The following is a 14,552-nucleotide window of genomic DNA, read 5'->3' as shown; positions in this document are numbered from 1 at the left end:
ATTATCTCTGTGGGCCCAATATAATCACAAAAGTAGGAAGGTGAAAATCAGGAAAGAAAATAAGACAAAAGAAATAGGAGTCAGGGTCAAAGAGAGATTTGAAGATGCTAACATTGTTGGCTTACATATAGATAAGGGGCCATAAACACACCGAATGCAGGTGGGCTCATGAACTGGAAAGTATAGAAAACTGATTTTCCTTTAGATCTTCTGGGAGGAATGCAGGCCTGCAGACACCTTGATCTTAGCCTAGTGAGACCATGTTAGACATTGAGCTCCAGAACTACAGAAGATAAATGTGTGTTATTTTAAGTTGTAAAGTTTGTGATAATTTGTTATCTTAGCAGTTAATACAGAGCTGCCTAATAAACACTGCAAAATGATTAAACTAAATTTTAGTAGAACCAAAGCATTGGACTTGAGTTCATAAAACCTAGGTTCTACTCCTACCTCTGCCATATTAACTATATAATCCTGGAAAACCATGGCATTCCTATAAACTGGAAATAATCTCTTACCTTCTCAAATCTCAAAACTTATTTTTTTTAATTTTATTTTATTTTTAAACTTTACATAATTGTATTAGTTTTGCCAAACATCAAAATGAATCCACCACAGGTATACATGTGTGCCCCATCCTGAATAATTAGTTTCCTGTTGCTACTATAATAATACGATCTTGAAAGTGAAAGTGAAGTCACTCAGTCGTGTCCAACTCTTTGCAACCCCATGGACTATAAGCCACCAGGCTTCTCCATCCAGGAGATTCTCCAGACAAGAATACTGGAGTGGGTTTCCATCTCCTTCTCCAGGGGATCTTACCAACCCAGGGATCAAACTCAGCTCTACCACATTGCAGGCAGATTCTTTACCATCTGAGCCACCAGGGAATCCCAATATGATAATAACACAAATTATTTTTCTCACATGTCTAGAGGTTGTCACCCTGCTTCTTTAAATTCTATGCAGAATACATCATGCAAAATGCCAGTCTGGATGAATCACAAGCTGGAATCAAGATGGCCAGGAGAAATAGCAATAACCTCAGATATGCAGATGACACCACCCTAATGGCAGAAAGCGAAGAGAAACTAAATAGCCTCTTGATAAAAGGGAAAAGAAAGAGTGAAAAAGTTGGCTTAAAACTCAACATTGAGAAAACTAAGACCATGGCATCTGGTCCCATCACTTCATGGAAAATAGATGGGGAAACAATGGAAACAGTGACAGACTTTATTTTCTTGGGCTCCAAAATCACCACAGATGGTGACTGCAGCCATAAAATTATGACACTTGCTCCTTGGAACAAAAGCTGTGACCAACCTAGACAGCATATTAAAAAGCAGAGACATTGCTTTGTCAACAAAGGTCCGTCTACTCAAAGCTATGGTTTTTCCAGGAGTCATGTACTGAAGTGAGAGTTGGACCATAAAAAAAGCTGAACACCAAAGAATAGATGCTTTTGAACTGTGGTGCTGGAGAAGACTCTTGAGAGTCCCTTGGACAGCCAAGAGATCAAACTAGTCAATCCTAAAGGAAATCAGTCCTGAATATTCATTGAAAGGACTGATGCTGAAGCTCCAATATTTTGGCCACCTGGTACAAAGAGCTGATTCATTGGAAAAGACTCTGATGCTGGGAAAGACTGAAGGCAGGAAGAGAAGGGGACGACAGAGGATGAGATGATTGGATGGCATCACTCACTCGATGGACAAGAGTCTGAGCAAGTTCCAGGAGTTGGTGATGGGTATGGAAACCTGGTGTGATGTGGGTCCCAAAGAGTCAGACATGACTAAATGACTGAACTGAACTGAGAGGTTAGATATTCAAAACTCTTCTCACTGAACTAAAATCAATGTGCCAGCAAGCCTGCGGTATTTTCTGGAGACTCTAGGGGAGAATGATCTCTTTAATTTTTCAGATTCTAGAAGCCACTTGAATTCCTTGTCTCAGAGGCCCTTCCTCCATCTTCAAAGTCAGCAGCATAGCATCTTCTAATCTCTCTCTGCTCGTTTCCATGGCTTTTTCTTAATTCTCACTCTTCTGGCCTCTGTTTTATAAAATCTGTTGTGATTACATTGCTTAGGCAAGTGCTTAGTTGCTCAGTCATGTCCAATTCTCTGTGATCCCATGGACTATAGCCCACCAGGCTCCTCTGTTCACAGAGTTTTCCAGGTAAGAATACTGGAGTGGGTTGCCATTTCCTCCTTCAGGGGATCTTCCCAACCTAGGGATCAAACCTGAGTCTCTTGTTCTCCTGCATTGTAGGCGAATTCTTTACCAACTGAACTATTGGGGAAGCATTGGGCTCACCCAAATACTCCTTGAGAGTTTTCCCATCTCAAGATCCTTAAATAAATTACATATGCAAAGTCCACTTGCTGCTGCTACTGCTGCTAAGTCCCTTCAGTCGTGTTTGACTCTGTGTGACCCCATAGACGGCAGCCCACCAGGCCCCCCCGTCCTGGGATTCTCCAGGCAAGAACACTGGAGTGGGTTGCCATTTCCTTCTTCAATGCATGAAAGTGAAAAGTGAAAGTGAAGTCGCTCAGTTGTGTCGGACTCTTAGCGACTCCATGGACTGCAGCCTACCAGGCTCCTCTGTCCACAGGATTTGCCAGGCAAGAGTACTGGAGTGGGGTGCCATAGCCTTCTCCAAAAGTCCACTTGGCCATGTAAAATAACATATCCACCAGTTTGGGAGATGAAGGTGTGGAGGCATTATTCTGTCTTATCACACAGAGTCAAATAAAATAGTCCATTGACAAATGCCATGGAGCCATTAAAGTATGAAGCAAATATAGGCCAAAATATTACTTTTTTTGGCTGTGCCACACAACTCACAGGATTTTAGTGCTGCAAACAGTGATCGAAACCAAGTCCTTGGCAGTGAGAGTGCAGAGTCCCACCAGGGAATTTCCTCCAATTTGGTTTAAATATTAATGAGACATTTTTGAAAGTACAAGTTTTAAAGCTATGCTCATATTTATGTTTATCTTTACAGCATAAAAATGATCTTTTTAAACTGATCAGATGCCTTCTTCATTTCATTGAATTGAGCCTTTCCTTCAATCACCCACGTTTATCACATATACAAAGGGAAGTTATGTGCTTCCCTGAATAAAATAATTACCTTATTAAAAACCAAAAGCTAAAAGCTGAAAATTGTATCACAAACCCGAGAGCCAATATCACCTATAGTTATTACTGAAGGACACTGCTAGTTTTATTCCCTGCCAAACAGATTTCAGTGAAAAATGTAAACTGTACATGTAGTATCTGTATTGTAAAGTTGATTTTTTACATATTTTCCAGTGGCATCTTATCCTAGTATGATATTTTAATTCTATTTCATTTCCTACATACCTATAGGTACACAGGAAAAAGACTTGTGAGATCAAACTTCCTGAAATGTATCTACATATTGCTAATTGGATAGGTAAACTGCCAAATGTCATTTGTCTTTGTGAAAAACAGTAAGTGATTCTCATGTGTAGGTTTTCATCAGCGCTTCACTAGCTGAAGACGGAGTTTTTTCATGTGTAATTATGTGGTCTCTATGTTGGAAAGATATCAAAGTCCAATGTTGGCTGAATTTTTGAGTCTCCTTTCTCTTCGCCAAAACTCATGAACAGTTTTAAGTCAGGGAGGAGAGTGATAATTAAACATTTCTATAGCATCATTACCCAAGCATGTGGAAATTTTCTAGGTTCAGTGAGTGGAAGAATACCTTTTATTGATCCAAGAGCACCAAGCCAGATGCAATTACACATTCTGAATGTTTTCCAGTGGGTAACTCTTCTGCTGTTAGTTGAAATGATTACTGAGTAAGGTAAAGAGTTGTCCTCTTATTCGGTAGGAGAAGCCAAGAAGTTTCTTACTCACCAATAAAACTTTACAAAAGCTTCAAAAACCGTTCAATGATCAAGGATTATTTCCAAAATATATATTTAGTCTTCAGCAAACTTTTGCTTTTATCTAAACATGTTTTTTTAATGCCCAGGAAAGATGACCCCACCATTCCCAAAATAAATCTCTATAGAAGAAACTGAAAGCTTGGACAGAAGCTACATTTTCTACCTCAAAATTAAAATCCCTGCAAAGCATCTCATAAAATGAAGGGAAAAAAAAGTGCATGGTATATAATTTATCTTTCTAAATTACTGACCCTTTGTCAGGGAAGGTTAAAAAGTGTTAACATTATTTTCTTTCATGTCTAGGGATGCTTACAGTGAACAAAAAATAAAAATGTTTCTTGCAAAAGTTATTTAACCAGACAAGGTAAAAATATCAAGAAACATTTGAAAAGACTAAGTTGGAATGAAACCATACAAGGGAAATCTTACATAAGCATATAAGAACAGATCGACTAAATTTCATTTCTAAAGATTGGGATAAATAAGACTAGCATTTTAATTTGCACAGGAAGAGAAGGATGAAAAGATCTTGAAGACATGAAAATGAATCATTTGATCCTAAATACTTTTTCTTCCTCTCTTCCTCTCCCTTTCCCTCCCCATCTCCCCTCCTATCTTCCTTCCTTCCGGGCCAGGAGATAAAATATTAAAAATTATATATATATATATAAATATATATATAATAACTAGTTATTTTTTGATGAAATGAATATCTCCAGGATTTAAAAAATACAAATGAATTTCAGCTACTCTTGAAAATAAAACTTTGCTGATGATGGTTTATAAAATCATTGTTGATAAAGCTCCTATTTGGATGAATACTGACTCATCTGTAGCAACATCTTCCAATTTATTTTGCCAAATATTTTAGGTAAATGAGATGATTCTGCTATCTACGCTATCTACTAGTTAGAGGGATATAATCATCAAGTTGAGTAATCTTTACACTAATGTTGGGAACTCTGGATTTTTCACAATGAGGCTTCTGGGCATAGAAATGGAAGTGCTCTGAATTTCCCAAGTCACATTAAGCAAGTGGCTAAATTTTGGTTTTTATATGCATTAAGCTTCCATATAGTATTTTCTCTGAAAATATGATTATCTAAAAACATTTGGAAGAATACTCAGTAAAACTGTTATTTTAGACAATAGAATCAGAAAATTCGAAGAGATTATACTTGCAAAAATTTGGGGTTTGTTCCTAGTTACATTAAAATTTAGATATTTTTAGGAGTTTGAAAATTACAAGATACTTCTGATTATATTCTTAATGAAGACAATATATTTCAAATTTTTCTTCACCTCTTGGGCTATTAGCCACTGAGGAAAGGAACCACGGGGATTCTCACCTTTACCAATCATTTTGTGATCGTTTATAAATAAATGGCACATTAAGATAAACCATCCAGAAGAGAATGCCTTAAAAAGGCCAAACTGTGGTAAAAATGAGCTCAAGCAGTAGTTTTGTCTTTATTTTCCCTCCTTTATTATCTAAAGCATGGATCTGTGTTAATAATCAGATAGTAGTTCAACATCACAGCCAAGAGCCACAGAAAGAGCAGAGGGGAATAGTTCTGAAGCAGGATAATGAATCCTTTGAAAATCATTGGGTCTGGCTTTCAATTTTGACATTTGCACTTCTGCATTGACAATTAATGACACAGACTGTGATAATATGTTGATACACACTAAAAATAATTTTAAGTGATCATGCTAGTAATTGAAGCAAATAACTTGCTATTTGAATTATTAGGATATTACAAACATATTTTTAAAGAATTTAAATACTTGCAATATTCCTTTAATTTTTCATCCTGGGCAAGAAAGCACATGAAATGAATTGCCTTTAGGTAATAAAATTCCCAGCCCATCATAGTTCTACAGTGGTTCCCAAACCATTTGCAAAAAATCTCCCAACATCAAACAGCTTTACATGTCTATACCCAAGGCAGGAGCTTGCACCTCATGGCAACCTTCCCTGATGGAAATGTGCTAGTTTGAACTCAAATGTTGACTTCCCTGAAATGGGTCATTTGGGTTATTTGTTAACAAGTCCTAGGGTGTGGCTAACTGTCTCTAAAGCCCAGTTGGAAAGGCATAATTCAGAAATATATCATTTTTTCAAAGAATTTTTCTTTGCCCTTACCCATGAAGATATAACAACATAAGCATATTTGCAAAAATATTTTCTCTATTTTTCTCTGAATGTTTTGATTTTATGCATGTGTACACACTCCTGTTATTTCAGAAACTTCCATTTCGTAAAAGCTGGTACTGAAGTTTGTTCTGCATCATATACTTTTACTTTTCCTCTCTTCTATTTAGATTATATGCAATATATATTTATAGGGACACCAAGATTTACCTACTTATCCTCCTTAAATTGTAGGAGCAGTATGAAAAAATTAAAAAAAAATAAATTAGCAAAGAAAAAAGTAAATTACCTCTGATTCCATCACATGAACACAACATTCCATTTTTTTTAAAATTTTCTATACTTTTCCCATTTGCACATTTGATATTTATATTGTTATAGTCATAGCAGGAATGCAACACTATACTCAGCTTTGGTTTTTTACAATTACTTACATTTCCCATATCATCTATAATTATTGCTTTAATTTCTACATAATATTTTTATAAATAGGTGTGCATAATTAAAGAGAGACAGAGAGAGACCCTCTCCTTCTTTTGAATTTTAATTTATCATAAATTCTCAAATGTAAAACTTCCTGAACCAATGACATGTTTTTTATTCTTGATAGTGAAATTGAAGTATAAGTTAATTATACCAAATCCCACTGAAATCAACAAACTGAAAAGTACTGATTCACCATTACATCTCATATTAGTATTATTATTTAAATATATATTATATATCAGTACAACATATATTATATATCAGACTCTTTACTGTCTGTGCTACTAGGGAAGCCCCAATATATCAGTACAATACTTCACAGGTGTTCTTATTTTCTATTTCATAATTTTTCAAAGAAGATTTTCCTTCTTTTTTAAGTGATTGATTAAACTGAAAGAGATTAATAACCATATGATTTATTTTCATTTTTTCTTAAGTTTAAATACTTGAATCATATTTATCTACTATTTTAAAGTTACTTTGCATCAAATGAACTTTCAGAAATGCCACATTCATTTTTATCTACTATTTTAATGACATTTACAAACATCAACCAGAAAAACTTTGTTTTACACTACCTGTGAAGTAGGAACAAGCCACAGCATGTACTTGTGGCAATGTCTTCCACCTTTGAGAAACACAGACAAGTGTAAGTTACCTCAGATAAACCAAGTTTACTATAAGTATATAAGCAAATTAAGAAGCACAGTAAATCTTCACTGAGATCCCACAATTAGTTTTCATGGAATGGTAATATCCTCTATCACTGCAAAACAGCTCTAATTCCCAAAGAGCAACTCTAGTAGTGATCTTTCAGAAATGCTCATCTTGATAAATTAACATCACATGACTCAGGTTCTGCTTGACTTATCTACAAGCTATTTTCTCATATTGCTGATGATAACTATATATTTTCCTGTACATTGTTTCCTAGCTGCTTTTACTCAAGGTTTCCACTAGCTAATTGCCCTTATTTATTACGCTTTGAAAACCATCTTTATTGGGATATAATTCACACGCCACAAAATTCACCCACTTAAATTATAAAATTTAATGGGTTTAATACATTAGGAGTGGGTACAAAAAGAAACTTTGCACCCATTAGCATTTCCTTTGTATATACAAGCAGAAGTAGGATTGCAGGATCATATGGTATTCTGCTTTTCATTTTGTGAAGAACTTCCATACTGTTTGCCATAATGGTTGTACAGATTGACATTCCCAACAACAATGTGCAGAGGTTCCCTTTGCCCATGTCCCTGAGAATGCTTACTATCTTTTGTCTTTTTGATAATGCCATTTTAACATGTGTTATTCCCTCATGGTGGTTCTGATTTGCATTACTCTGATGATTTGTGATGTTAAACATTTTTCATATACCTGTTGCTCATTTTTATAACTTCTATCCAGGTTTTTTGATCATTTTTAAATTGAATTATTTGTTTTCTTGCTGTAGAATTGCTTTTCTCATATATTTTAGATATAGACACTGGTGGCAGTCATTTGGGGAACTCATTCAACCACATGGACACTGGTGCTGGCAAGCATTAGTTACGAGTCCTCCCTCTAGTCTATTACTGCTTGGGGCATACCTGCCCACCAGCTGGTCAGGACCAGTCCTAAAACCCCAAAGGCCAAGAGTAGAGTTGCCTGAGGATCCAGCTCCACTTCCAAAGGGTTGGCATCTGCCCCAGGTTCCCCTCAGCCAGCTGCTCTAGGAAATGGCCCCACCCACCAGTAGGCCAGCACCATTCCTAGGACCCCCAAGCCACACAGTTGGCCATGCCAGCACCTGGCCTCACCCAAAAGCAGCTGCCACCACAGGCAAGGCCTGGAAGCCAACTGGCCTGGCAACCAGCCCCACTAACCAGCATATTCACAGTGGTCAACCCTATCACAACAGAAGGTCCCACATAGGGGGTACCCACTATATAATATAGCTTCAGTGACCAAGGGGGGGTTGTGCTGCTGGGCCTCAAGAGATGTCTCCTACACAGAGTCACTTCTCCAAGATCAGGAAACATAACCAACCTGCCAAATACATAGCAATAAATACAAAGAATTAGGCAAAATAAGGCAACAAAGAAATATATACTCAAATAAAGCAACAAGAGAAAATCCTAGAAGAACTAAGCAAAATGGAGACAGAAAACTACCTAATAAAAAGTTCAAAGTAACAAGAGTCAAAGAAAAATGTTACATTATGGTAAAGGGATGAAACCAGAAGATATAACAATTTGCAATATATATGCACCCAGCATAGAAGCGCCTAAATACATAAATCAAATATTAGCACAAAGGGAGAAATTGACAATAACACAATAATTGTAGAGGACTTTAACATCCAACTTATATCAATAGGAAAATCATCCAGAAATAAAGAAATACCAGACTTAAACTACACATTAGATCAGATAAACTTAACAGATATGTTAGAACATTCCATCCCAATGCAGTGGTATACTCATTCTTTTAAAGGGCACATGGAATATCCCCCAAGATAAAACACATGCTAGACCACAAAACAAGTCTCAGTAAGTGATAAGCCATAATGGAAAATAATATGAAAAAAATAATGTGTGTGTGACTCAGATAATTGAGTCACTTTGCTATACAGCAGAGATTGGCACAATATTATAAAACAGCTACAATTTCATAAAAATTTAATACAAAATAATAAACAATGAGACTGAAATCATATCAAGAATCTCTTCTGACCATAACTCTGTAAGACTAGAAATCAATTATAAGAAAAAAAAAATACACAAACATGTAAAGGCCCATATATGCCTCTAAACCACCAATGGGTCCCTAAATAAATCAAAGGGGAAATAAAATCATACCTGGAGACAAAGGAAAATGAGAAGAGAATGATCCAAAATTTATGGGATACACCAAAGCAGTTCCAAAAGGGAAGCTTCTGGTGACATAAACCTACTTTAGGAAACAAGAAAATCTTAAGAACTGATTCTATGAAAAAATAAACAAAATGATAAATGTTTAGCCAGACTCATCAAGGAAAACAGAGAAATAAAATTTGGGGAAACAGGCCTAAATAAAATCAGGAATAAAAATGGAGAAGTTACTACCAACAACACAGAAATATAAAAATAAGAAATCACTATGAACATATGACAATAAAATGGACAATTTAGAAGAAATAGATAAATTCATGGAAACACACAGTTTCCCAAAACTGAATCTGGAAGAAACACAAAATATGAAGAAACCAATTACCTGTAATGAAATTGAATCCATGATTTAAAAAGAAAAAAAAAACCTCCAAAAAAACAACAAAAATGGGACCAGACAGCTTCACAGGTAAATTCCACGAAATATTTAAGGAAAAGTTAATGCCTATTCTTCTCTATTTAAAAAACTTGAGACGAAGAAATGCTTCCAAACTCACTTTAGGAGGTCAGAATCACCCTGATACCAAAACCATACAAAGACACCATTAAAAAAAGAAAAGTACAGGCCACTGTCACTGATGAATATAGGTGTAAAAATAATTAACAAAGTATTAGCAAACAGAACTCAGCAATACTTTAAAAGAATCATCTACCATTATCTAGTGTGATTTATCCCAGGGGTGTAGGACAGTTTAACATCCATAAATCAGTCAATATGATATATAACATTAACCAATAGAAGAATAAAATCATACTCTCATCTCAACAGATACTGGAAAAGCTCATGAAAAATTCAAAATCCACTTAAGATTAAAAACTCTCAATAAAGTGGGTATAGAGGGACTATCATTCAACATAATAAAGGCCATATATCACAGACTATAGCCTGGTGAGGGACAGGGAGGCTTGGTGTGCTGCAGTCCATGGGGTAACAAAGAGTCTGACATGACTGGGTGACTGAACAACAGTAACAATAGCCAACATAATACTCAATGGTAAAAGGCTGAAAGCAATTCCTCTGAGATGAGGAATAAGACAAGGATGCCCACTCTCACCACTTTTATTCAACTCACCACTTTGATTCAACACAATACTAGAAATCCTAGCCACAGCAATCAGTCAAGAAAAACAAATAAATGAATAAAAGTAATCCAAATTGGGAGAAAAAAATTCAACTGTCACTATGTGCAGATTACATACTACTATACATTTAAAACTCTAAAGACTCCATCAATAAAACCATTAGAATGAATAAATTCAGTAAAATTGCATGATACAAGATTAATATACACACATCTGTTGTCTTTCTATACACTAATAATATAAACCATCTGAAAGAGAAATCAAGAGGACAATCTCATTTACACTAGCTTCTTTTAAAAGAGCCCTAATTCCATTTAGGAAGCTTCCATCCTCATGACATAATCACTTCCCAAACCCACCTCCAAACACCATCACATTTGGGATTCAGTTTCAATGTGGGAATTTGAAGGACAGGGGCACAAACTTTCAGCCTACAACAGATGGATACATAAAAATATGGTATGTAAGTACAATGGACTATTCCTTAGCCTTAAAGGGAAAGAAATTCTGACAAACACTACAATATGAATCTTGAAGATATTATGCTAAGTAGAACTCAAAAACAAAAGGACAGATACCATGATTCTACTTGAATGAGGTACCTAAATTGGTTAAAGTAATAGAGACAAAAAGAATGGTTGGCAGGGACTAAGGGAAGGGAATTATGAAACGGTTTGGAAGAATAAAAATATGTTCTGGAGTTGGATGGCTGTGCACACCACCATGCATATCAATGTGAATGTATTTAATTCCACTGGGCAATACATTCGAAAGTAGCTCAGATATGCAGATGACACCACCCTTATGGCAGAAAGTGAAGAGGAATGAAAGAGCCTCTTGATGAAGGTGAAAGAGGAGACTGAAAAAGCTGGCTTAAAACAATAATCAAAAAAATGAAGATTACAGCATCCAGTCTCATCACATCATGGCAAATAGATGGGGAAACGATGGAAACAGTGACAGACTTTATTTTCTTAGGCTCCAAAATCACTGAGGATGGTGACTGCAGCCAAGAAATTAAAAGATGCCTGCTCTCTGGAAGGAAAGTTATGACCAACCTAGACAGCATATTAAAAAAGCAGAGACATTATTTTGCCAACAAAGGTCCATCTAGTCAAAACAATAGTTTCTCCAGTAGTCATGTATGGATGTGAGAGTTGGGCTATAAAGAAAGCTGAGCACCAAAGAATTGATGCTTTTGAACCATGGTGTTGGAGAAGATTCTTGAGAGTCCCTTGGACTGCAAGGAGATCCAACCAGTCCATCCTAAAAAAAAGCAGTCCTGGGCGGCGGTCCTAAGATGGTGGAGGAATAGGATGGGGAGACCACTTTCTCCCCAACAAATTCATCAAAAGAACATTTGAATGCTGAGTAAATTTCACAAAACATCTTCTGAATGCCGGCAGAAGACATCAGGCACCCAAAAAAGCAGCCCATTGTCTTCAAAAGGAGGTATGAAAAAATATAAAAGATAAAAAGAGAGGCAAAAGAGGTAGGGATGGACATCCATCCCAGGAAGGGAGTCTTAAAAAAGAGAGAACTTTCCAAATATCAGGAAACACTCTCACTGGCGAGTCTGCAGCAAGCCTTGGAACCTCAGAGGGCAACATAACCAGGAAGAAAAATAAACAAATAATTAAAACCCACAGATTACATGCCCAACGGTAACTCCCAACGGAGAAGCAGTGCAGATGCCTGCATCCACCACTAGCAAGCGGGGGCTGGGCAGGGAGGCGTGGGCTGCATTGCTTAGGGTAAGGACGGGGCCTGAATGCCCCAAGGGCAATCTGAGGGAACTAACTTGAGATAACAAACCAGACTGTGGGATAGCTACCTCCAGAAAAGCCCTAACCTAAGACACTGCCAAACCGGCTCACAGAACAAAGGACTGACTGTGGACTGGCCCATCCCCCACCGGAGACAGGCAGGTGAGGGCAGCCAGAGCCAGAAGAGGGAAATCGTGGCCCCAGAGAGGCATCATCTACCAAACTGCAAGCAGGCTTCGTTGCTAACCAAGACTTCCTGGGATTCTGGATCAGTCGACATCCGCCTGAGAGGTGCTCCCATTGTACACCCAGAAAACCGAGCGGCAGGGACGGGGGAGGCGATAAATCACAGTGACCACACTCGCCAAACACCTGGTCACCTGAGCTGCTCAGACCTCCAAAGGGCACAAAACGCAGGCCCAACCAAGTCTGCGCCTTTGAGGAGTACCCAAGACCTGAACCTGAGCGGCTTAGACCTGGGAAGTGCATACAACCCGGGGCCGGCCCCAGACAGTTCCCGGCACAGCAACCTAGAGCCTAAGCAGTATAGACAGAAAGCACACACGCCGTGAGCGGGGGCAAACCCAGTGTGGCCGAGACACTGCGAGCACTCCCCACAGACGCCAGTGATATCTGTCTGCAGCGTTCTCCCTCCCCACAGCTCAGCTGAACAAGGGAGCCTAAAAAAGTGTCCACTACCGACCCCGTGTGTCAGGGTGGAAATTAGACACTGAAGAGACCAGCAAACAGAAGCTAAAACAGAGGGAACCACCTTGGAAGTGACAGGTGCAACAGACTATAACCCTGTAGTTAGCACTGACTACACAGGAAGGGGCCTATAGATCTTGAGAAGTATAAGCCGGATCAAGGAACTATCTGAAAGTGAAGTATAGATGGAGAAGTCTTGAGGCTACTGTAAGAATAAGACTGAAAACCAGTGCCAGGAGGCTTAAGTCCAAATCCTGAGAACACCAGAGAACTCCTGACTCCAGGGAACATTAATCGATAGGAGCTCATCAAACGCTTCCATACCTACACTGAAACCAAGCACCACCCAAGGGCCACCAAGTTCCAGAGCAAGACATACCATGCAAATTCTCCAGCAACATAGGAACATAGCCCTGAGCTTCAAAATACAGGCTGCCCAAAGTCACTCCAAACCCACTGACATCTCATAACTCATTACTGTACACTTCATTGAACTCCAGAGAGAGAAATCCAGCTCCACTCACCAGAACAGCAACACAAGCTTCCCTAACCAGGAAAACTTGACAAGCCACCTGTCCAACCCCACCAACAGCAAGGAAACTCCACAATAAAGAGAACTCCACAAACTGCCAGAATATGGAAAGGCCACCCCAAACACAGCAATATAAACAAGATGAAGAAGCAGAGAAATACCCAGCAGGTAAAGGAACAGGATAAATGCCCACCAAACCAAACAAAAGAAGAAGAGATAGGGAATCTACCTGATAAAGAATTCCAAATAATGATAGTGAAAATGATCCAAAATCTTGAAAACAAAATGGAATTACAGGTAAATAGCCTGGAGACAAGGATTGAGAAGATGCAAGAAAGGTTTAACAAGGACCTGAAAGAAATAAAAAAGAGTCAATATATAATGAATAATGTAATAAATGAGATCAAAAACACTCTGGAAGGAACCAACAGTAGAATAATGGAGGCAGAAGATAGGATTAGTGAGGTAGAAGACAGAATGGTAGAAATAAATGAAACAGAGAGGAAAAAATAAAAACGAATTAAAAGAAATGAGGACAATCTCAGAGACCTCTGGGACAATGTTAAACACCCCAACATTCGAATCATAGGAGTCCCAGAAGAAGAAGACAAAAAGAAAGACCATGAGAAAATACTTGAGGAGATAATAGTTGGAAACTTCCCTAAAATGGGGAAGGAAATAATCACCCAAGTCCAAGAAACCCAGAGAGCCCCAAATAGGATAAACCCAAGGCGAAACACCCCAAGACACATATTAATTAAATTAACAAAATCAAACAAAGAACAAATATTAAAAGCAGCAAGGGAAAAACAACAAATAAGACACAAGGGGATTCCCATAAGGATAACAGCTGATCTTTCAATAGAAACTCTTCAGGCCAGGAGGGAATGGCAGGACATACTTAAAGTGATGAAAGAAAATAACCTACAGCCCAGATTACTGTACCCAGCAAGGATCTCATTCAAATATGAAGGAGAAATCAAACGCTTTACA

Source organism: Bubalus kerabau, chromosome 4 (genome assembly GCF_029407905.1).
Source record: "Bubalus kerabau isolate K-KA32 ecotype Philippines breed swamp buffalo chromosome 4, PCC_UOA_SB_1v2, whole genome shotgun sequence".
In the NCBI taxonomy this organism is placed as follows: domain Eukaryota; kingdom Metazoa; phylum Chordata; class Mammalia; order Artiodactyla; family Bovidae; genus Bubalus; species Bubalus kerabau.
This window is presented reverse-complemented; position numbering follows the sequence as displayed.